We start from the raw sequence: 23,691 nt of genomic DNA, 5'->3' as shown, positions 1-23,691 counted from the left end.
CTAGAGTTTCAAAGATGGTTCTCGAAGTCCTAGACCTCTTGGTTCCTGTGATTACGTTTCTTAGTTACCTTCTACAAAGAGTCTGTGTTTTCGGTGGTATTCACTCAACTATACTACAAAATATTTAATGCCTTCTACATTACTAATGGAGCTCTCTTGGGGGAAATAGAGGGGGACAGGAGACGAGGGCGTGGGTGTATAAAGAGTGAGGGGGGGGAGGAAGGGCATAGAGGGGGAGAAGGGAGCGGAAGAAAGGGGGGCTGGAGAAGAGGCATACAGAAAATGGAAGAAATGCCCTTGGGACCTGCATCTGCGAAGGTGTTGGAGGGGGGGGGGTACGGAGAGAAAGGGGGGGTTAGGAGGGGGAAGAGGGGAAGGGGGGAGAGAAAAGGGGGAATTGTGAGGAGGATGGGAAGTATGGGGGGAGGCGGAGGGTTGCGGTAAATAGTAAGAGGGGAAATAAGGCAGAAAAAAGGGAGGAGTATGCGAGTAGACTGGAGAGGAGAGGGAAGGATCACTTTGGAATAAGGTATAGGGAGACTGGAGGATTATGGGAAATGGAAGAAGGGGGAAGAAGAGGAGGAGAAGAAGGAGGAGGAGAAGAAGGAGGAGGAGGAGAGAAGGATAGGGATCACATGGGGAAGCTGGGGTAAGGAGGGGGGTAATAGAAGGAGGCGCGTTAATGGTATAATACTCAAATGGTTTATTGACTCAGCTACACAGGATGGCATCGTGCAAGAGGAGAAGTTGGGAGGTGAAGGTAGTGAGGTGCTGACAAGCAAAAGAGAAAGAAAAGGCGAGGTGAAGTGTGAAGCAATAAGAAAGGGAGGCCGAGTGATACAGGGAACGGAAAGGAAATGAGAGTGGAAATAAGAATAGACAGGGCAGGGGAGAGGAGGGGAGAGGAAGGGAGAGGAGGGAAGGGAAAGGGGAAGGGGAGAGGGTGGGAAATATGAGGGAGACTGGAAGGGAAGGATGTAAGACAGGAGAGGATAAAAGGGAAAGGGAGGGAGGGAAAGAAATAGGAGGAAGAAGGAGAAATGAGATGGGAGGAACGTGAGAGTGGGAGGGGGTAAAAGGAAAGGGAAGGGAAGGGAAGGAAAGGGAAGGAAAGGAATAGAGAGGATCTGAAAGGAAAGAAATGGGAAGAGAGAAGAAGAGAGTGGAGGGAAGGGGAAGAGGCAAGAGAATGGGGGGGGGGTGGAAGGGAGGAGAGTTGAAGAGAAAGAGGTGAGGTTCGCAGAGGAAAGAAGAGAGAAGAGATGGGGAGAGGAAGAAGAGAGAGGAAGTGTAGGGAGACTAGGGAGGGAGAAGGCGAAGGGAGAGGAGGAGGGGAGTGAAGATGAAGATATGAGGAGAGATTATAGCATTTGTTGATATAGTTTATTAGATAGCTACGCCAAGCGATAGGAAGTGCGTGGGGGGGAGGGGAGGAAGGGCAGGTTGGAGCAGAATGAGGAAGACAAGAAATATGAATAAATGAAAGAAAATTTTGTTTTTAGCCGAATAATGGGAGGAAGGGAAAGAGGAGGAGGACAAAACATAAAGAGGAGAAAATGAACGGCAAAGAAAAGAACGAGGAAGAGAGAGGGAGCGAGGAAAAGGGTAAGACAGAGAGAGACAGAGAGAGAGAGAGAGAGAGAGAGAGAGAGAGAGAGAGAGAGAGAGAGAGAGAGAGAGAGAGAGAGAGAGAGAGAGAGAGAGAGAGAGAGAGAGAGAGAGAGAGAGACAGAGAGAGAGAAATACACATTGGAGTAAAATGTCGAGAAGAGAGTGAAAAAGAGAAGGGAGCGGCAGTGGAGAGAGAGAGGAGGGAAGAGGAAGGAAGGAGGAGGGAGTGGGAGAGAGAAGAAACGAGAGGAGTAAAACGGAGGAGGGAGTAGGAGGGAAGAGGTAGTAGGAGGGCCAGTGAGGGAATGGAAATGATAAAGTAGAGAGTAAGGGGAAAAAAATGGGGATGGGGTGGGATTGGGTAGGAAATGGGATAATGGCAGAGGCGAGTAAGTACTTAGCCACGTGGGAGGAATGTAATGGGAGAGGGGAAGCGTCAGTGGGAGGGGGAGGGGGGAGGGGGGGAGGAGTAAGGGGAGGAGGAGTGGGGACCGAAAAGAGAGAGAAAAGGAAAGAAAAGAAATGCATTGAGGAAGAGAGGCAATACCATTAACGAAGTCAAAGAGGGTGAAGTGAAAGGAACAATATAAAGACAAGGCAGGGGGGGGGGAGGGGGAGGGGGAGAGGGAGAGGGAGAGGGATAGGGAGAGGCAGGGAGAGAGGGAGGCAGGGAGGGAGGGAGGGAGGGAGGGAGGGAGGGAGTGAAGGAGGGAGAGAGAGGGAGAGAGGGGGAGTGGAGAGGGGAAGAGAGGAGAAAGGGAGAGGGGGCAGGAGAGGGGAAGAGGAAAGAGAGGGAGGGAGGGAGGGAGGGAGGGAGAGAGAGAGAGAGAGAGAGAGAGAGAGAGAGAGAGAGAGAGAGAGAGAGAGAGAGAGAGAGAGAGAGAGAGAGAGAGAGAGAGAGAGAGAGAGAGAGAGAGAGAGAGAGAGAGAGAGAGGGAGAGAGAGGGAGAGAGAGGGAGGGAGAGAGAGAGAGGGAGAGAGAGGGAGGGGGAGAGAGAGGGAGGGGGAGAGAGAGGGAGGGAGAGAGAGAGAGAGGGAGATAAAGGGAGAGAGACAAAGAGAGACAGACATAGAGAGAGAGACACAGAGAGAGAAAGGTAGAGAGACAGACAGGCAGACAGCGAGATAGAGAAAGAGACAGACCGACAGAGATAGACAGAGAGCAAGAGAGAATGAAGGGAAAGGATGGTCAAAAGAAGAGACGAAATCTACGCATAAATATAAAAGAATAATGGTGATGATGATTTCGATGACAAAAATTATGATAAAACGATAATAGCAACACGATCATCATGAAGACGAAGGAGTCAGATGAAGAGGAGGAGGTCCAGAAGGAGTAGGAAAGAAAGAAGGAGTGGAAGGAGGAAGAGGACATGGATAGGGAGAGGGGGGGGAAAGATGACAAAATAAATAGAGAGGAAAATACTAAAAAAGAGTCATCAAGAGGGAGATGAAAAGAGAGAGAAAGAAGGCAACAGAAAAGAGCATATTGTAGAGAGGAATCAGGATTAAGAAGACAGAGAGGAGGAGGCAAGGAGGAAGGTAATGTACAGTCGCATGTTTAAGTGAAGAAGAGACAGGAGAGGGGAAGAGGAAAGAGAGGGAGGGAAGGAGAGAGAGAGAGAGAGAGAGAGAGAGAGAGAGAGAGAGAGAGAGAGAGAGAGAGAGAGAGAGAGAGAGAGAGAGAGAGAGAGAGAGAGAGAGAGAGAGAGAGAGAGAGAGAGAGAGAGAGAGAGAGAGAGAGAGAGAGAGAGAGAGAGAGAGAGAGAGAGAGAGAGAGAGAGAGAGAGAGAGAGAGAGATAGAGAGAGCGACAGTGTGAACAGAGGAAGAATAAGTTGTTTTGACAGTTTAAGGACAAGCTGCTGATGTGGAGAAAGTACATACATACATATACCAAAGGTTTTTCCCCCTTACACGGGGGGGTAGCCAAAGTGGAGAAAGTAGCTGGGGAATTGAGAAATGGACTACATATATGGAAATACTGTACATATACGCATGTACGGGCGGTGTGTGTGTGTGTGTGTGTGTGTGTGTGTGTGTGTGTGTGTGTGTGTGTGTGTGTGTGTGTGTGTGTGTGTGTGTGTGTGTGTGTGTGTGTGTGTGTGTGTGTGTGTGTGTGTGTGTGTGTTTGTTCTTAGATTATATGTCGTTACGTAAAACCAGTGCTTCTATCGTTGGGTATATTATCGTGATAAAGAGCAGCAGTCATAGAGATACTGAAAAAAAGAGAGAACGATAAAAACAAAGAACTGTAGGAATTAATAGTGATCAGTGTTCTTTTTTTCGAGCGAAGCTTAGTTAAAAAAAAAACGCTTCGTGACTCTGGGTTGTAGAGGTTTCACTGTTAACTGCATAGTACTTGTACGTCCAATACCTCATTGGAGGCACGATCTTAGTTCACGTGCTGGGCTTGTGATTTATCATTACCCAACCGAATGAGAGCCCAGAGCTCGTATACAGTCCGAGCTATGGGCAATATGTGTTTGTGTGCGTGCCTGCGTTCTCATCTAGATTTAATCTAGCTGAGTGTTACCGGATTTAATGTAATTTGAAATGTAAATGTTCTCAGTGAAGATAATCCTTTCAGTACAGTAGTTCTATGGCTAACCACCTTTTCCTCGAATGGAGAGTTATAATACGAGTCATACTTACGTTAATGGTTATTATACTTTACGTACTTGAGTTAGAAGTACAATACAGGCAGTACAATACAGGCATGCAAACACGTACAAACACACAAGCATAAACACACACACTTGTACATAATAACTACAGTCAGGACACAAAGACACATATTCATACACAAAACACACATACACATACATACACGCACGCACGCACGTACGCACACACACACACACACACACACACACACACACACACACACACACACACACACACACACACACACACACACACACACACACACACATACACACAACGCAAGTGACAAACTTAGAAAAGTGAAAGGTTAAATTCTGATAAAAAAAAAGAGAAATATAGTCCATAACTCAATCACCATCAGCATCATGTAATCAGGCCTACACCCACTTCCATAAACTACCCGATGTTAATTCTTTTCGCTTATTCCTCCTTCCTGATGCGACGCCGTGCGTAAAGCAGCTAATCTGTCCCCGCGGATCCGCGCTGCAACGGGAATTTTTGTTCACAGTTATCACAGGGCTTGCTTTTAATACAGATAATGGTTTCCCCCTCCTCCTGCTCTTCCTACTCCTCCTACTCCTCCTACTCCTCCTCCTCCTCCTCCTCCTCCTCCTCCTCCTCCTCCTCCTCCTACCCATCCCTCTCCACTCTTCCTCTTCCTCCCCGTCCCCATCCTCCTCTTCCCTCATCTACATACCCTCCTCCTCCTTCACCTCCTTTTCTATTTTCTTCCTCCTCTCCCTCTTGGTTAACCTTTCCCCCCCTCCTCCTTTCAGTCCCCTACTACCTACTCTTCTCCTTCTCACTTCCTTCTTCTCCTCCTTTTCCTTCTCCTCCTCCTCCTCTTCCTCCTTCTCCTTCGCCTCTTTTTCTCCAAAACCGCATTCCCGTCCCTTTCTCCCCCAACTCTGCCTCTTCTTCAATTGTACCTATTTTTCTTTTCCAGTTCCTCCTCTTTTTCTATCCTTCCCCCCCCCTTCCCTCTCTCCATCGCTCCTTACTCTGGCTGCCTCGCTTCCTCGCTGTTCCAGGCTTGACCATATAAAAGTGATTGGAAAGGTAAAACACAAGGGAAATCACACTATAACATTTACCCCACCTCCGACCTTCACACCTTCACCTCTTCTTCCACTTCTCTTTTTTTCTCTCTCTCTCTATTCCCACTCCTCCTCCTCTTCTCTTACATCTCCATCTTCGTCCTCATTTCTTTGTTCACCTTCATTTTCACCGCTTCATCTTCTCCAATATTGAATTTATAGTACACATATTTCTTCTTTACTCTTTCTTCCTTATCTCTCTTGGCTCATTTATTCTTTTTCTTTCTTTCATACACCTTCCCTTCATTCACCTCTCAACATCATTCTCATCCTTTTCTTCTCACTTTCTCTTTTATCTTTTTCGAAAAAAACATTCTTGTTCGCCACATTCATCTTTTCCTTTTTTAACTTCCACTTAATTGTCCCCTTCTTCTCTTCTTTTCGTATTTTCCTCACTTTCTCAATCTCTCTCTCTCTCTCTCTCTCTCTCTCTCTCTCTCTCTCTCTCTCTCTCTCTCTCTCTCTCTCTCTCTCTCTCTCTCTCTCAAATCTTCTCGCTTCTTGTTTTCTTTCTTACATTCTTCCTCACCTTGCATCCGTTTCCTGCCTGTCTTTCCCTTTCTCCATCATCGTCATGGTTTGCTCTTTTTGAACAATTTTGGTCTCACCTTTTCTACTACCATCTTCTCCACCTCCTTCTCGTTATTTCTCCTCGTTTATTCACTCACGTGAACCACATTCTTTTCCACTTTCTTCTCTGTTACAGACTCCCCCACAAATAAGAATGGGCTCCTCGCATATACACGCACACACGTGTACACAGAGGCATACACACACGCACACACACACACACACACACACACACACACACACACACACACACACACACACACACACACACACACACACACACACACACACACACACACACACACACACACACAATGCACGCTTACATGCATCAAAATACCCATATGAAAAGTGGAATGATTGGAATTGGCTGTCAAGCTAATACTACAGTGTTCACTTCTTCGTAAAGGAAATATATCTATCTTTTAAAGTGATGTGTGTGTTATTTCAATCCCATTCGAACGAGCATCAGCAATAAAATAAAAGCCACGAAACTTGAGCCGACATGAACGAATACGAATACGAACATCGAAAAGAAAATTTCCGTCGTCCTAATCCTTCGCAATACTTCAACTCAATCAGGGAAATTAAAATGGTAATCCCTCTATGGCTCAGCCTCGTTCTGCACTTTGATCCATAAACATCCAGGAAAACTCTCCAGAAAATCCCCAGCGCCAGAGCCCTTCCCCCCCCCACCCCCGGCAGAAGGACTCTCGCATGGAATCCAGGAAATTTGATGAAGACGACATCGAGGCGTGGCCGGGGAATGGCCGGGGAATGTCTTCCGTTCGCGGCAGACCTCTTAACCCATAATCAACATTTGTTTCCACTTTTTTTTCTTTTTAGTCTATCCTTCCTTATTTATGTTCCAGATGCTTTCCCTCGTCGAACCACCTCCTCGATCTGTGTATCTGATTCACCATTATCCTATAGGCACAGGCTGGATTTGTGATCGACATATATTACCTTCCCGGAAGACAATTCAAAGCTCGTGCGTGCGTGCGTGCGTGTGCGTGTGTGTGTTTCTGTGTGTGTGTTTCTGTGTGTGTGTTTCTGTGTGTGTGTGTGTGTGTGTGTGTGTGTGTGTGTGTGTGTGTGTGTGTGTGTGTGTGTGTGTGTGTGTGTGTGTGTGTGTGTGTGTGTGTGTGTGTGTGTGTGTGTGTGCACGCGGTATTCATCTAATATTTCCCTTTTATTCCAAGTTATGCTTCTCTCTTGCTGAACTAATCTGTATCAAATTTGACCTCGAAAATTGGTGACAGACTTTCAAATAAAAAGATACATGTATATGTATTTGCCAATACTGATGACAATGATGACAGTAATAACAACAAGACTAACAACAATAACATCTTTGGCACAAAACAGAATAACATAAGGATCTACATAAGAGACCCAGAGCACAATTCCGAAGACGCAATTACAACACACGGACACAAACACATGCAAATGGTTCCATGCATACATACTCAATTTAGCATGTATTCATCAGTGATCATCCACTGGTCAGACGCACTACTTGATATTGTTGAGTGGCACAGGTCAACCAGAGCATGGGGGAGGGGGGGGGGAAGGGGGGAGGAGGGGTAAGGCTGAGGGGGGAAGGGGGGGAGGAGGGGTAAGGCTGAGGGGGGAAGGGGGGGAGAAGGGGTAAGGCTGAGGGGAGAAGGGGGATGTGAAGGGGAGAATGGGTAGGGTGGAGGGGGAGGGAGAAGGGGAGGGGAGAAAGGGAGGGAGAGGGGAAGGGAGATAGGGAAGGAGAGGGGAAGGGAGAGGAGGAGGAGGAAGGACTATGAATCTGGTTGGGTGCTTGTGTGTATAATTGACCACACTTATTAGTGCTACCGCAGTCAGCGACTCCTTCCAAGCTGTAGGAAGCGTATTTCTTCAGGTCGGACATTTACGACGTGGATAAGTCTACGAGGTCGTAAAGGACTCGCTCACGTCGTAAAATTACGACCCAAAGATATACGCCTCCACAGCTCCATAGAAGGCACTGCATTCTGTAGTACCTATTAGTGGAAGTAAAGGTGCCTGTTTGACTAAAGTCCGCTGGCCTGATGGTAGCGCAGAGTCTTCAACCAGAGAATCACTGTGTGGCGTTTTCCTCACGAGAATACGACAACATTATCACGCGAACAAAAATCGAAAATTACAACTTTTTTTGTCGAATGAGTCTCAGTCTCTCTCTCCTCTTCGTCCCGAAGAGAACATCACGTCACGTCACAGAAAAGTTTCTACCCCCCGTCCCCCCTCTCCTGAAGAAATATTTCTACGTTGGTTATCTTGCGTCTCAGGGTCTCTCGTCCTTGTCCGGAGCACCTTTCACACTTGGTCCTCAACAACTCCTAATTTACGTCCCTCTCTTCTATCCTTTCCCTCCGGCTCTGATCCCTCGCTTTGCCCCTAAATTCTTCTCCACAGACTCCATCACAATCCCTCCATTACACCCTCGACCATTTCGCCTTCCAAAGCCCCATCAATTCTCCCGCACCTGACTCCCCACCCCCACCCCCCACCCCACTCCCTTTCACTCCCCCACCTAGCAATCAAACCCTCTCAACCCACTTCCCCCCTTCCAACGCCCTAACCCCCCCCCCAAACATGTTCTTCTACAAAGTCCTCAGTCCTAATGTTCTGGTTCTCGGCCCCTTCCATCTTCTACAAAACCCTCCCTACCCGTTAACATCACACACCGAGGATCAAAGTACATGCATTCCCGTGGGCAGGGGACTGTGTTCCAGTGGCGATGGGATGGGTAGAAGGGAGGGGGGCATTGCAACAGAGGCAAAGGGTGGGGAGATACCTAAAACTAGTTACAAGCTAGACTGAGAGATAGATAGATAATATATATAGAGAGGGAGGGAGGGAGTTAGGGTAGGAGGGAGGTAGGGAGAAAAAAAAAAGAGAGAGAGAGAGAGAGAGAGAGAGAGAGAGAGAGAGAGAGAGAGAGAGAGAGAGAGAGAGAGAGAGAGAGAGAGAGAGGAGAGAGAGGAGAGGAGAGAGAGGAGAGGAAAGAGAGGAAAGAGAGTAAAGAGAGGAGAGAGAGGAAAGAGAGGAAAGAGGAAAGAGGAAAGAAAGAGGAAAGAGAGGAGAGAGAGAGGAAAGAGAGCAATCGCGAGAGAGCTCGTGGGTTGGCTCCGGCTACAGGCGTGTGCGAGGGCGCGGCGCGAGAGGCTAATCGAAGACGTGTAAGCTGGACGAAGTTGAACGAAAGTGTGTACGGGAGGCACGAGGGGATTGTCAGCTAATAGAGGGTGTGCAGCCGATCGAAGAAATGCAGCTGTTGGAGGACATACTCGTACAGCTTGCAGCGAGAGGAGGAGGTTTGCAGCTGGGCGACTGTCCAACAAGGGAGCATGTGCCGGTGGAGGCATATAGCAGCTTGGTGAGAGCGTGTGGCTGAGTTTCGCGGACGTGGAAGGGGACGGGGGGGGTGGGGGGGAGGTGCAGCTGGAGTGCATTACAATATTGGGGCAGCGGGGATATTGATGGAGACTTGCCATTTAGTGGTCGGCGACTGTAAGTCGTACTTCCACCAAGCCGCTGGTTCCCTTGTTCCCATTCTCCTTCCTACCACCTCACTCTCGTCCCAGTCTTCTTCCACCATGTCTGCATTGGCACCAATGCCACCACAGTTGGTCCTGATGTCACGACTATCAACACATTCGCAGTTACCGTCGTTATCATCGTTATCACCGTCGTCACTTCTTAAACACTGCCACCAGTACTACTCCAACCATAATCCTTTTCAACATTAAAATGGACATCATGCGTGCCTATATCATATTTATGAATTATGCACACACACACACACACACACACACACACACACACACACACACACACACACACACATATATATATATATATATATATATATATATATATATATATATGCACACACACACATAATGGAGGACAAACCCAGTTCAGATGTGAAAAATATAAATAAATAAAATTTAAAAAAACGGCGTAGAGGTGGGACGTTGGTGACCCTACACTGGCCTCATTTTGAATCCGTAGTCTGCTCACCAAAGAACTACTGATGCGGCGAGAAAATTGGTTCCGGCCTCCCGTAGCCGTAAGGGGCGAGGCTGCCGCTCTGGGACTGGTGTTGGCCACTCAAAAGAGGGGAAAAGGGCTGTGCTGGAAAAAATATGAATGCATGTATGCATGTATGTATGTATGTACGTATGTATGTACGTATGAATGCATGTATGTTTGTATGTGTATATATGTATGTATGTGTATATATGTATACATATAAAATATATATATATACATATGCATATATATATTATATATATGCATATATATAATATATATGTATACATATAAAATATATATATGTATATATATATATATTATATATACATACATATATATATATATATATATATATATATATATATATATATATATATATATATATATATATATATAAACACAGAAATACATATACCGTCTGCTGGCGTGCAGCCTTCCACCTCCCACTTGACCAAACCCCCGCTGTGGTTACAGGTTTTATAGTCTCTTAAGCGGGTGTTGTGGCTCTTCTGCCAGAGTTCTACACGAGTTTCCAGAAACACACACGCTAGCCTCTCTCCGGACGCCGACTTTATAAGCTCTCCTGATTCCTGTTGCTTCTGGTGCTGGAGCAGCGAAACCCGCCCATTACCTCTATTGCAGTGATTTACTGTGTTGTTCTTGTGTTCTTGTTCTTCGTTTCCGCAAAGAGAGGTAGATGAATGGTCGAACTCGTTTTCCCAGTTAAGTCTCGGTATCTACATTTGTGATGGTAATTGCGTTCTTGATTGGAAATGCTTGGTAACATTAGGAGCGCGTTTCCTTTAATCGACAGTGGACATACTCCTTAGTGTTATAAAAACACGAAACAATAACCCTTTGCTTATTCTCTCCGTAGCTGTGATGCAAACAGGCTCTCCCATATTTACCACAATTCCACAACTTTACGATAGTCACTTCCCCGTTGGGTGTTGTGGATATAGCTACCACAATTCCAGCTGAAGATATATATTTATCACAGCTATAAATACAGACCACTCCATAATACTCAAACTACTGGATGTCCGTCGACAATGGCTAATGTCATCGGTATCCCGAGACCAAAGACTCGCTCTCGCCTCAGCTAATTGGTTGGGCTGCAGGAGTCTTGTTGCTCATTTGGAGGCTCCGAGACGGGCTGCTGGGAAAAAAAGAGTGACCAAGCGAGGGAGCGAGTGGGTGAAAGGGTGAGTAAATGAATGGAAGAACGAGTATCTTCAGAAACATCCCATCACCAACACACAGATAATGATATGTAGAGATAGAGATACGTAGATAATTAGACAAGATAAATGGAGAGAGAGAGAGAGAGAGAGAGAGAGAGAGAGAGAGAGAGAGAGAGAGAGAGAGAGAGAGAGAGAGAGAGAGAGAGAGAGAGAGAGAGAGAGAGAGAGAGAGAGAGAGAGACAGTCAGTCAGACAGACAGATACAGACAGACAGATACAGACAGACAGATACAGACAGACAGACAGAAAGAGAGAGGGGGGGGGAGAGAGGGAAAGAAGGAGAAGAAGAGGTCGTAGGGAGGGCCAGCTAGGTCCAATATTGTGGTGCAGATGGTTTTAGCGGCTGTCATCCTCTAATGCCTCTCTGGCTCATAGCCCTCCCCTCCCACCCTTCCACTCCCTCCTCCCCTCTTTATCCTCTTTGCTACCTCTTGCTTCCTCTAAGGACGCACATGTTTTGATAGTTAAAGTGTTTCATTGCGACAATGCCGTAACTACCTTCTTCCGTCTAACGCTAGATGGTGTCACTCTGTTTGTGGATGTATATCATGACACTGTGATCACGAACATCTCAATCAACCCTTAGTCTATGGTGAAGCATTTTATACATTTTGCACTGAATAATGACAAAAACTTTCATTCGGATTGGGCCGAGATTTATCTGGTAGAGAAATTAGCCCATTGTCATCTCCTTCCCATCCTCCTCCCTTATATTGCTCCTCCACAGACCTCATAAATTCAATACACAAATACCTCCGCGTCATACCCAAAATCCCACCTATTGTATATGATTTATTTAGCTCTTTGTATTCTTCTTCATACCCTGCCTACAATCTCAATATACTTCTGTCTTCGTTAAACACGACCTTAAGGATTAGATGACCACTAATCTTGTGTCTGTGAAGCTTTCGTGGTCATAAAATCCAATGTTAAATACGAATCCTTTCATGATTTATTTAGCTCTTTGTATTCTTCTTCATACCCTGCCTACAATCTCAATATACTTCTGTCTTCGTTAAACACGACCTTAAGGATTAGATGACCACTACTCTTGTGTCTATGAGGCTTTCGTGGTCATAAAATCCTATGTTATATACGAATCCTTTCTGTTTACAAGCGTCCTTCCTCATTTCCTATAACTAGACAGTTTTGTCCTTTCGGGTCACGGCTCCCTGGTCTGTCTTTCCCAATTCAATAAGTTTTATCACCAGTTCCTTCCTCACTCACCCTCCCTCCCTCCCTCCCTCCATCTTCCCTTCACCACACAATTTACATCATTAACTTTTCCTTTCGTTAACCCACCCTCACTCCCCCGTCATTTATTCGTTCTCCACAGTCCAACGATCTTTATTCAACCTCTGTTCCTACAACTTTAATTTACTCTCTCTCTCTCTCTCTCTCTCTCTCTCTCTCTCTCTCTCTCTCTCTCTCTCTCTCTCTCTCTCTCTCTCTCTCTCTCTCTCTCTCTATCTCTCCCATTCTCTCGTTTTCTCTATGTATCTATTTATCTCTTTCTATTTGTCTATCTTTCTCCCAGTCTTTTTTTCGATCTCAATAATGCTCCCCCCCTCTCTCTCTCTCTCTCTCTCTCTCTCTCTCTCTCTCTCTCTCTCTCTCTCTCTCTCTCTCTCTCTCTCTCTCTTTTATTCGTCATTTGTCTCATAACACACTCTCAGTTACTTCCAAACTCACTCACTCGCTCCCATTCTCTCTTAGGCACACTCTCTCTCTCTCAGCCACTCTCTCAACTGGATCATTACTGGGCACATTTACAAGACGAGCAGCTGTGCAATGAATGACGTCACTGGATCAATAAATCTAATTGCAAAACTCGCTAAGCTGAGCCCTGCAATCAGAGATGGAAGAGGGGAAGGGGAGGAGGAGGAGGAGGAGGAAGAGAGGAATAGGGGGCACATAGGAAGGACTGAAGGGGTTTGGAGAAAAGCTCCTTGTTTGTGTGGGGGCGATGGAAGAGACCTCTCCAGAGTTGGCTGGAGTCTCGTCTGTGTGTGTGTGTGTGTGTGTGTGTGTGTGTGTGTGTGTGTGTGTGTGTGTGTGTGTGTGTGTGTGTGTGTGTGTGTGTGTGTGTGTGTAGTATGTACACTACACACTACATACATACGTACATAAATACATACATACATACGTACATACATAAGTCAGGTAACAGTGTTGTGTGTGTGTGTGTGTGTGTGTGTGTGTGTGTGTGTGTGTGTGTGTTTTATAAATATCAGTATCAACACACACAATCACACAAACTACATATATATATATATATATATATATGTATATATATATATATATATGTATATATATATATATATATATATATATATATATATATATATATATATATACTCGTATATATATAATGTATATATAGAAAGAGAGAGAGAAAGAGATAGAGAGAGAATGGTAAGCCTGAAGAGAAATGGTAACCCAGAAGCCCATTCCTTCCAGCCAGGCTGGCTGATCAGGGGTGTCCACCACTTAGTTCAGCCACAGCCTCACGAGGAACCTCCCTCCAGACAACGACCCCTCATCCGACCCGAACAGGGACACGCATCAGCCAACACACTCAACCTGGGATGTCTGCACATCATCCCAATCCTCCTTCTGTTCATCCTCCTCCTCCTAGGTTTCATCCTCCATGTCCTACTCCTCCTAATCCTCCTTTACTTTTTCCTCTTTCTCATCTTCCTCTGTCTCGTTCCCCCTCCTCCTTGTCCTTATCTTTATCCTTCTCATCTTTCTCAGCCACCAACCTCTTCTCTTCCTCCAGTCCTTCCTCTTCCACTACGTAAAGATCCTCTTGCTCCTCCTCCTCCTCCTCCTCCTTCATGCCTTCGTCCTCCTCGTCCTCTTCCTTATCTCTCTCATCTTTCTCAACGCCCAACCCTTTCTTCTCTTCTTCCAACTCCTCGCTCTTCTACTACCTACAGATCCTCCTCCTCCACCTCCTTATCCTCTTCCCCTTTCTCCTCCTCGTCCTGCTCGTTCTCTTCGTCCGGGCACAATGACGTGAAATACAGGGTCAGACTCGCTGGCAAAGGGCAAGGCGAGGTGACCACGCACCGCCACATACGGGAGGGGAGTAAGTAGATGGATGTGGTACAGAGAAAAAATGCAAATGTATAGTTATGTATGTCTATATAATTAAAAAATGCATATACATGCATGCAAGCATGCATACATACATACTAGATACATACATTCTACATACATATTATTCACATACTACATACATATGTATTACATACATATATACAAACATACATATATACTACATACTACATAAATACATGTCACGTAACTGGTTTTTTTTTGTGTGTGTGTGTGTGTGTGTGTGTGTGTGTGTGTGTGTGTGTGTGTGTGTGTGTGTGTGTGTGTGTGTGTGTGTGTGTGTGTGTGTGTGTGTGTGTGTGCGCGCGCTAGCGTGCGCTCGTAGTTACCATGCGCCTTATTTCAGAATACGCAAGAAAAGAGTCATTATCGTGGCAACAAAGCCTTTGTCTTTCCAGAAATCATCGTGGGTGACTCCATGAGGGTGAAGCAGCGAATGCATATACTTCCCCCATGTAAGTGGATCCGAGAGACTGTGTGCGTTCGTGACTGTGTGCGTGTGCGTGCGTGTGCGTGCGTGTGGTGCGTGTATGTGCGTGTGTTGGGGAATGCGAGCCTACCAGAGCGACTGCTGGAAGGACACGGAAGAGCTCAACGAGGCAAAAGCAATAGAAACAACGGTAGCAGGGAAAGAGCAATTGCAGCAGGTAACGTAGCAGGGATAACAGAAGAATGCTCGCAGTAGGCACGGGTAGCAGGGGTTACGTTAACACACAGAAAAACGAATAGCAGGGAAAGAGCAGCAGCAGCAGGTAAAACAATAGGGATAAAAATTCTAGCAGTAGGAAGGGTAGCAGAGGCAAGGTCAGCAGGTAGATAGCATGGGAAGCAGGTATAGTAGCAGAAAAAAATAGCACTATGTTGGGGCAACAGGGTCAATTTCAGCAGGGAAAATACAGCACGTATATTACCAGTATTTGGTCAACGTCAGTGATAAAATAACACTACCAGCAGGTAAAAAATAAAGTAAGTTAGCAGTAGCAGTGGGCAGCAGAGAAAGCAGGTAAAGGTATCATCGTGTGAGATGTAGCAGTGCTGGACAAGAACAGCGGATATCAAGAGGTTTTGTTCGATTGAACAATCAGCCTATAATTCTATAATTCTATTTCCTTTAATTCTAACATCGTGGAGGCTTCTTTGGTTCAATTGAACAATCGGTTTGTAATTCTCCAATCACAATAAATATGCTCATTGAACATCCCCAATCTTTTCTTCATGTTAATTCGAATACTTCATTAGAATTATTACTCCATTATCTAATTTCAATTTCCGACTTTAATTGGTCTTCAACGAGGTAATTTGAAAAGACTATTACAGGTATTCTGACACAAAGAGAGATACAAAAAAACTGCAGACAGGAAAATGACCGGCCGGGTTTCCACCAGCACAACCCACGGAAGAAGTAAAATCAACAATGACTAGAAAAGAGGCGGTGAAGCCAAAAGGAAGCAGAAGATACTTCTGTTGCAGCTGGATGAAGCTTGTTCTCGGTTCAGGAGGAAGACCCAGAGGCTACTGCAGAAGCTTCGCCTCCTGACAGTGGTGCTCCTTTGGGAAAGAGGTTGTGAAGCTAAAAAGAACAGCAGAAGCTACTTCTGCTGCAGATAGACCAATGTGTCTGCCATTCTGCAGGAATAACCAGAGACTCTTGCAGAAGCTTCGCCTCCTGACAGTGGTGCTCCTTTGGAAAAGAAGTTGTGAAGCCAGAAAGAACAGCAGAAGCTACTTCTGCTGCAGATAGACCAATGTGTCTGCCATTCTGGAGGAATAACCAGAGACTCTTGCAGAAGCTTCATCTTCTTTCTACCAGAGGATTACACTGGGAAAGAGGCAGTAAATCCAAAAGGAGAAGCAGAAAGTATTTCTGTTGCATCTGGATGGCGATTGCCAGATATTCTGGAGGAAGAACCAAAGGCTGCTGTAGAAGCTTCACCCGTGTCATGATATAGTGGATATATTCAAATATCTCTTCCGTAGTCATTATATAAATATGATTTTCTTGTAAAAAATACCTACTGTATACAAAATTATATAAGATACTCAACAACAAAAGATACATTTCCATAGTTCTGATATGTACGAGTATATCATGGGTCAAGTTTGGTTGTCCTCAACATTACATTACTAGGACCTCAATTGAATAAAATTGTCTGTGAGTTGTAAGAAAAAGTATATAGTACGTTATCAGCTTAAAGAATCCCTTGAATGTGAATTCGCTGTCCCCCATATCAAAGTTCATTAACATCGTAAAATTTATTTTCGCAATCAGCACTGATATATACAATCGTCACTCCCTCCAAGGTCACCAATAACGCCACCACAGATACATTTGAAACGACAATAACACATCTAGTCACCGCTACAGGAGCAGTATCCCTCTTAGCAATAACATTAATATCTCCATTTCCACTAATCACGACACAATTCCCATTCTCTTAATTAGTGTAGTTGATGATGAGACCAGGAGCCTTTATCTTCCCTCCCTTCCAATAGTAATATCGTTAGAGTCATCAGTACTTTACGATATCACAAAAATCCCCACTGATAAGCTATATCTACCAACCCGGTCACCCCCATCGTGGTGTTATATGATTACGTCTGCTCATGTGATGACAGCTGCGAGTATAATTGATTACTTTCGTTGCAGCTGTCTCTACTTTCTAGTTACTCTCGTCAAAAAGGAATCCCATTAGCTGATTTTTCAATCACCATTAACGAGGCCTTCGTTATTGTGTCTACTCGATCACCCAAGTTCAAACTTCAGCTGGATAAAGCTATTTCAGAATTGATGATGATGTGGTTTGATGTCACAAACTCCACCCTATTGGATGGCTGGGACGGTGCCCCTTACAGAGGACTTTGTAGCGTGGAATTTAATGAACCATGCCCTTGGTTCAACTTCGCCAGAGGCAGGGTTCGAACCACCATCCCCTCGATCTTCGCCTCAGGTAACGACGCCCTAACCCGCTCGACCATCGAGCTTCCCATCTCAGAATTAATCAGAATAAAATACCAAAAGTTTGCCATATTAACGACCTGAACACTTACTTGATAATCATTACAACTACAGTCTTCATTACAGCTATTAAGTTATGGCAAACAAGAGCTAAAACAGTTAATAAGAAATTCTTCATTATCTGGTCCCACTATATCTTCTGTTTTGGGTTCCCATTGGCCAATTCATTTATTCCCATAGTACGCGCTTGGATGCAAAGAAATTGAAGCATATTTTGACCACCCCTTTCATACCTAGTGGTACTTTATCTTATATTTTGTCTGTCGCCAAGCTATTTTATTCATCTACGTGGTATCCTCTTGGAAGCGAAGGGGTTATTAGACCTCTATCACCACAACTGACACCACCACTACCACCACCCTGCTCACCACAGCCAATACTATCACCATTCTGGTCACCAGAACAACCACTATCACCCCTTCTAAATGCCCTCACCACCACTAAAATGATTGAATCAAAACTGGCAACAACATCCAGGAGAGGGACATACTGCGACCTCCCTCCTCTCCACATACCAATCAATACGCCTGGCCATTCCTCTACCAAATGGATGAGTGCGGATGAATAGGGGGACAGAAGGAGTGGATGAGGGTAGCCTGATCCCTCCACGAAACTGGAGGAACACGGGGATGTGAAGGAATTTATTTGGGGTTTAAAGAAAGTACGGGGACGAGTGGCAGAGGAGGGGAGTAGATGAAAGCACGGACAGGCGAAAGAATGAGGACGAACTATCACGGATGGTGAAGGGTTGACCAACGCGACAAAAAATTCTCTTCGAAAATGAAAAAGAAGACGAAGAATAAATGAAGAGATAGAGATAGATAGATAGATAGATACATAGATAGACAGACAGATAGATAGATAGATAGATAGATAGATAGAGTTAGATAGAGATATATGGAGGAAGTTTGATGGGTATTTCGTGAATAAAATTTTGAAGTTGTACAAAAATTACAAGTTCCTAAATGTTTAGATCATGATAGGCCACTTTTGCCGGGGCCTGAAGCTGATCAAAACAGTCTGGCTTGAAAGAAAAGAATATCTAAAAATAATTCACCTCATTAACGATTTGTAGAATTTTTCTGAGCCTCTCCCATGTGGTCTGCAGTGAAATAAAAATTAATTACCTTTGTCCAAGTACAGAGTCCATCTAGCAAGGAATTACGAGTTTTCCGAAGGAAAAAAAAATTGCACAGACGGTGGTCATAAAGGAACAGACGACATATAATCTCTTCCATATGATGCCCCACTTCATTGTGATTATGTTGCAGGAAACGCCAGTAGGTTTTATTCAATTGCAAACGAGATTCCAGACGGGATAGTTAAAAAAAAAAAAAAAAAAAAAAAAAAAAAAAAAAAAAAAAACACGCAGGCTTCCACAATGAAGACAATATGTTATTAAAAGATAATGACAAAACTTGATCAAATAAAAAGTATTCCATGGAGCCCTATGCTCTGCTTTCTCATTACAGCACAGCACGTTCACAATGTAACAAAACAACCGAAACACACACGTAACCCATTCAGACAGAGGCGTTGCTCTTAGCTGAACAAAATCGCAACCACCACAGGGAACGAGTTTCAACACCTTTTAAACCTTCATGCAACCTTCACGAAGAAGGTTAGATAAAGCAGACCATCTTCAGAGGAAACCCAATTCTTCATGATGCCTCCAGAGTGCAACATAAAACTTCCTATTTAGCAGAAATGCTTAGGAACTGAGTTCGAAACTACAGCTCGGGCATAAACCCTCAACCTGAAGAACCTTTGACTTCGATCAAAGGCGCCGGAGGGTAAATTCGCAATGTACTATAACAGACTTCCCACATTCGGTTGCGACAGCAAGTTCTTCGGCACTTCCTGGTAGTACCTGGCAACACACAAGTAGTTATCTGCAACATGACGTCATAGATGACTGACCTTAATTAATATTTTGTTTATATGCGTTCGTCAGCCTCTCACTAGCGGACTCTTCACACTGATTCATACCACTTCGTTCCCCCTATAACTGTTGAGTATATCGGTACGAGGTCAGCCCCAGCGTTTTAGACCCATGATGACCTCACGCCACCGAGCCCCAGCGGACGTAAGCCGAGCTGGGGGCAGACAGCATGGCAGAGGTGCATTACATTGGGTGGTGATTGAACGCATACGAGAGATTGGATGGCTTGACGAGCAAGGAGGGTGATGATGAGAAGGAAGAGTGGGGGGGGAGAGAGAAGGGGGAGAGTGGGGGAGAAGAGAAGGGGGAGAGTAGGGGGAGGAGAACAGGGAACAGGGTACAAACGGAAAAGGATTGAAGAGGGGAAGGCACTGGAGAGAGAGAGCAATAGGTTATATTAGGCGAGGATTAGGAGGGGGAGCAAGGTAGACGTTGGAGTGGAAGGAGGCTCAGGAGAAAGAGGTAGAGGGTAGAGGTAGAAGGAAGAAGCTGAATGGAGACTACAGGAGAGGAAGAGGAGAAGAGGGCGAGGTGAGAGAAGAAAATTAAACATAAAAATGAGAAGCAGATGAAGGAGGAGAGGAGTAGGAATATGAGGGAAGAGGAAAAGAAAAGGGTGGAGAAGAAAAAGGAGGAAGAGGTGGAGGAAGAGATGGAGGAAGAGGAGGAGGAGGAGGAAGAAGAGGAGGAGGAGGAGGAGGAGAAAGGAAGAAGAAAGAGGACGAGACTTCACAGAAATATACACATGAACTAAGCAATTCTCAAACCAACTCATCTTTCCTGAGGACAATGAAATTCTCGAGATGTTTCCGGGTAACAGGGATGTATGACCACTGCAATGGCTAATGACGATCGTGACTATCTTGCTCGGAAAGCTTTTGCGTTCCTCAGACCATTTCGACTTCTTTGCATTACTAACGGAATATTGACTACACATAATGGTATCAAATAAGCAAGCCAGTCGATGGTGAATGTCAATCTGTGCTGGGCTTGTTTATACATATACATACACATATACATATTATACATATACATATATATACACATATACGTATACATTTGCATATATATACACATACACATATATATATACAATACCCTTACCCTTATAAAGATGTGAGATTTTTTTCTTGACTCTTCGTGGGAGACAAATATATATATATATATATATATATATATATATATATATATATATATATATATATATATGTATATATATATGATGATGATGATGATGATGATGATGATGATGATGATGATGATGATGATGATGATGATGATGATGATGATGATGATGATGATGATGATGATGATGATGATGATATTACTAAATTATCATTTTAGTCTTCCGAAAGCACAAGCCTAAATCATATTGACAAAGCTACTGTAACATATATCAGGGATTTTTTTCTAATCAAACTCTCCCCAAATACAAAAGACTCCAAAACTGCAGCGGGAAATGGGCTCTGTATAAGGCTGGATCCCCGTTGTGACTGGTGAGGACAAAGACGCTGGCTGGACATAGTCACACACAGAGGTCGGGTCTCCAGCCAGCCACACGGGAGGCGAGCCAGTCAGCTGATCATGTGATTAGACTAAAATGCGTCCCGCCATCCACCCAGCGACTGCCCCACGCTAATCGGCCTGAAAGTCAGTCAGGAGGGCTAGGAATGGAGGGGGAGGAGGGGAGGGGGGTGAGGACAGAAGGGGAGAGCAGAGGAGACAAGGAGAGAGTAGGAATAAAAAAAAGGCAAAAGTAAGTAATAAGATATGAAGCAGAATAGATAGGAAAGTAGAGAGGAAAGTAGAGTAATAAAGTAGAGGGAATGTAGAGGAAGGGGAGAAAATGAGAAGAAAGGGTACAACGATTGTGTTTGCATGCGCGCGCGCTCCTATGTGTGTGTGTGTGTGTGTGTGTGTGTGTGTGTGTGTGTGTGTGTGTGTGTGTGTGTGTGTGTGTGTGTGTGTGTGTGTGTGTGTGTGTGTGTGTGTGTGCATGCGTGCAAATACACATGCCTAAGAATATTCATTTTTGTGCAAAAGCTAAGCACGATTAGCCTATAGCGCTTGTTTACAAGCAGATACGGTCTTCTTTTTCCTCGTGCACGCAAGGCTATGTACAATACACACACGCACATGTCCGCATGTTTACATATGATTACGTGCATGACTTCGCCTACTCGACCATAATGCATGACTTATAATATGATGACACTGAAGATACATTATACTAATGTTGTGTTGCTCCATCAAAGTTACCAGCGTTGCGTCCACCACACGCTCTAGAGAGACGCACGTTCTTTGTCCTCTAGCATTGTGTGTTGTTCCTGGTACCGCGATTTCAGTCAATTTTGGATTCACGAATCGTGCAAGAGGCAGAAACTGTCGCAAAAGAACACAGTCGTCACTACCTGAGAGGGTATTGGTTGATATCGAACACGCGTAATTCCCTATACCACTTAGAACTTAAAGAACATAATTTCTCAGACATCTCCATTAAAGACTACCATAAAGGATAATATATCGGATTTCATATGCTAACACCTTTCACCCTTGCCCCATGGATTTGAATAAATGTATAGATATAAGAATAAAAGAACGTTGAAACTAAATTTCTTACATTTTGAGAGAGAGGACATTATGTCAATGGCCCCTGACTACATTAACCAAAAATGTGCTTCACCTTCATACCTTTTAATCTTTTAGTCGACAAATCGAACGCAATTTCTCCCCCCCGACATCCCGTGCAGGTGTGGAACTTCGACAATGTCTGGCCTTGAAGCGACTTCTTTCGAAATTTATCCACAAATATATGCATTTGTCGGCAGCTATTGCGTATTTATGGGCATTCTGACAGAGAGGAATTGCCAGGGATGAAATCGAATTTGATTATATAAACTAGTTAAATCTCCACAGGCAGTCACGCACGCACACACGCACACATACATACGCATACACACACTCACAAAAACACACACACATATACTTATGCATGTAAGTATTTATATATTCATCTATGTACGTATGTATGCATGTATGTATACATGTACCTATATATGTAAGAATGTATATACGTATATACGTAAATGTATGTATACATGCGTGCATGTATACGTATGCAAACAAACATATACACATACACAAATGTATGCATGTATACGTATACAATCATATACAAATACATAAATACATGCTTGAGAAATTATACTATACTTAGTATGATGCAGGTTATTGTTTTAGGACAACTGTTCGGGACATTCTTCCTATGGGGGTCGGAGTGGGAGGGGGTCGACTGTCTAAAATGCAATTATTTGGGGGTCGGGGCCAGGGCAATTCTCTTGATATCAGAGGTTATATTAACTAAGCAGTAGACGGAGACACAGAGCAGAAAGCAGAGTGTGTGAGTGCCAGAGAGGAGACGAGTAGGGCTGGCATGCACGGGTAAAGGATATCAGAGTAAAAAAGAGAAAAAGAGAAAAAGAGAAAAAAGATGGATGGAAGAGGGAGGACATGCAGCAGAGGAGGAGAATGAGACAGAAAGAATGGGCAGGGATGGAAGGGAGAGGAAAGGAGGAGGGGAAAAAGGGGAGGAGAGAGAGGGAGAAGAGGGGAAGTAGGAGGAAGATGAGAGGATGGATGGGCGGGGATTGAAGACAGGAGAAGGAAGAGGATTAGAAGGAAGAGGATGAGGAGGTGAAGGAGAGGAGGAAGAGGATGAGAAGGAGGAGGTGAAGGAGAGGAGGAGGAGAGGTAGGAGGTGAAGGAGAGGAAGAGGAGGAGAGGGAGGAGAAGGGGAGGAGAAGAGAAGGGGAGGAGGAGGAGGAGGAGGAGGAGGAGGAGGAAGAGGAGAGGAGAGGGAGAAGGGGAAGAGGAAGGGGGGAGGAGGAGGAGGAGGAGGAGAAGGAGTAGTAGTGGTAGGAGGAGGAGGAGGAGGAGGAGTACGAGGAGGAGGAGTACGAGGAGGAGGAGGGGGAGGAGTAGGAGTAGAAGGAAGAGGAGGAGTACCAGGAGTACGAGGAGGAGGAGTACCAGGAGGAGGAGGAGGAGGAGGAGGAGGAGGAGGAGTAGGAGGAGGAGGAGGAGGAGGAGGAGGAGGAGGAGGAGGAGGAGGAGGAGGAGGAGGAGGAGGAGGAGGAGGAGGAGAGGAGGAGGAGGAGCGAGCGAGCCGTGTTATTGGAACCCTAAATGACGCGCGGGTCCGGGCGTCCGGGCGTCCGGACGCACTTACACAGATTACACAACGAAAGTGACAATTACATGAAGTGATGTGATATCAAGTCACGGTGCATGACACTGTAGCACTGTGTTGCGTGCATTGTAACGCTGAAGTAGAGACAAATCATCACGGTTGTGACGTGTGGGGTGGTCACCA

General features: G+C 44.9%; 1 protein-coding gene across 9 annotated transcripts in view; it reads right to left on the bottom strand.

Moving 5' to 3' along the window:
- LOC143035703 (uncharacterized) overlaps positions 1 to 23,691 on the bottom strand; it is a 687,713-nt gene that overhangs the window by 571,689 nt on the left and 92,333 nt on the right. The gene's annotated exons all lie outside the window — the stretch shown is intronic.

This window comes from Oratosquilla oratoria, chromosome 19 (genome assembly GCF_046742065.1).
Source record: "Oratosquilla oratoria isolate Oo_2021 chromosome 19, ASM4674206v1, whole genome shotgun sequence".
In the NCBI taxonomy this organism is placed as follows: Eukaryota; Metazoa; Arthropoda; class Malacostraca; order Stomatopoda; family Squillidae; genus Oratosquilla; species Oratosquilla oratoria.
This window is presented reverse-complemented; position numbering and strand designations above follow the sequence as displayed.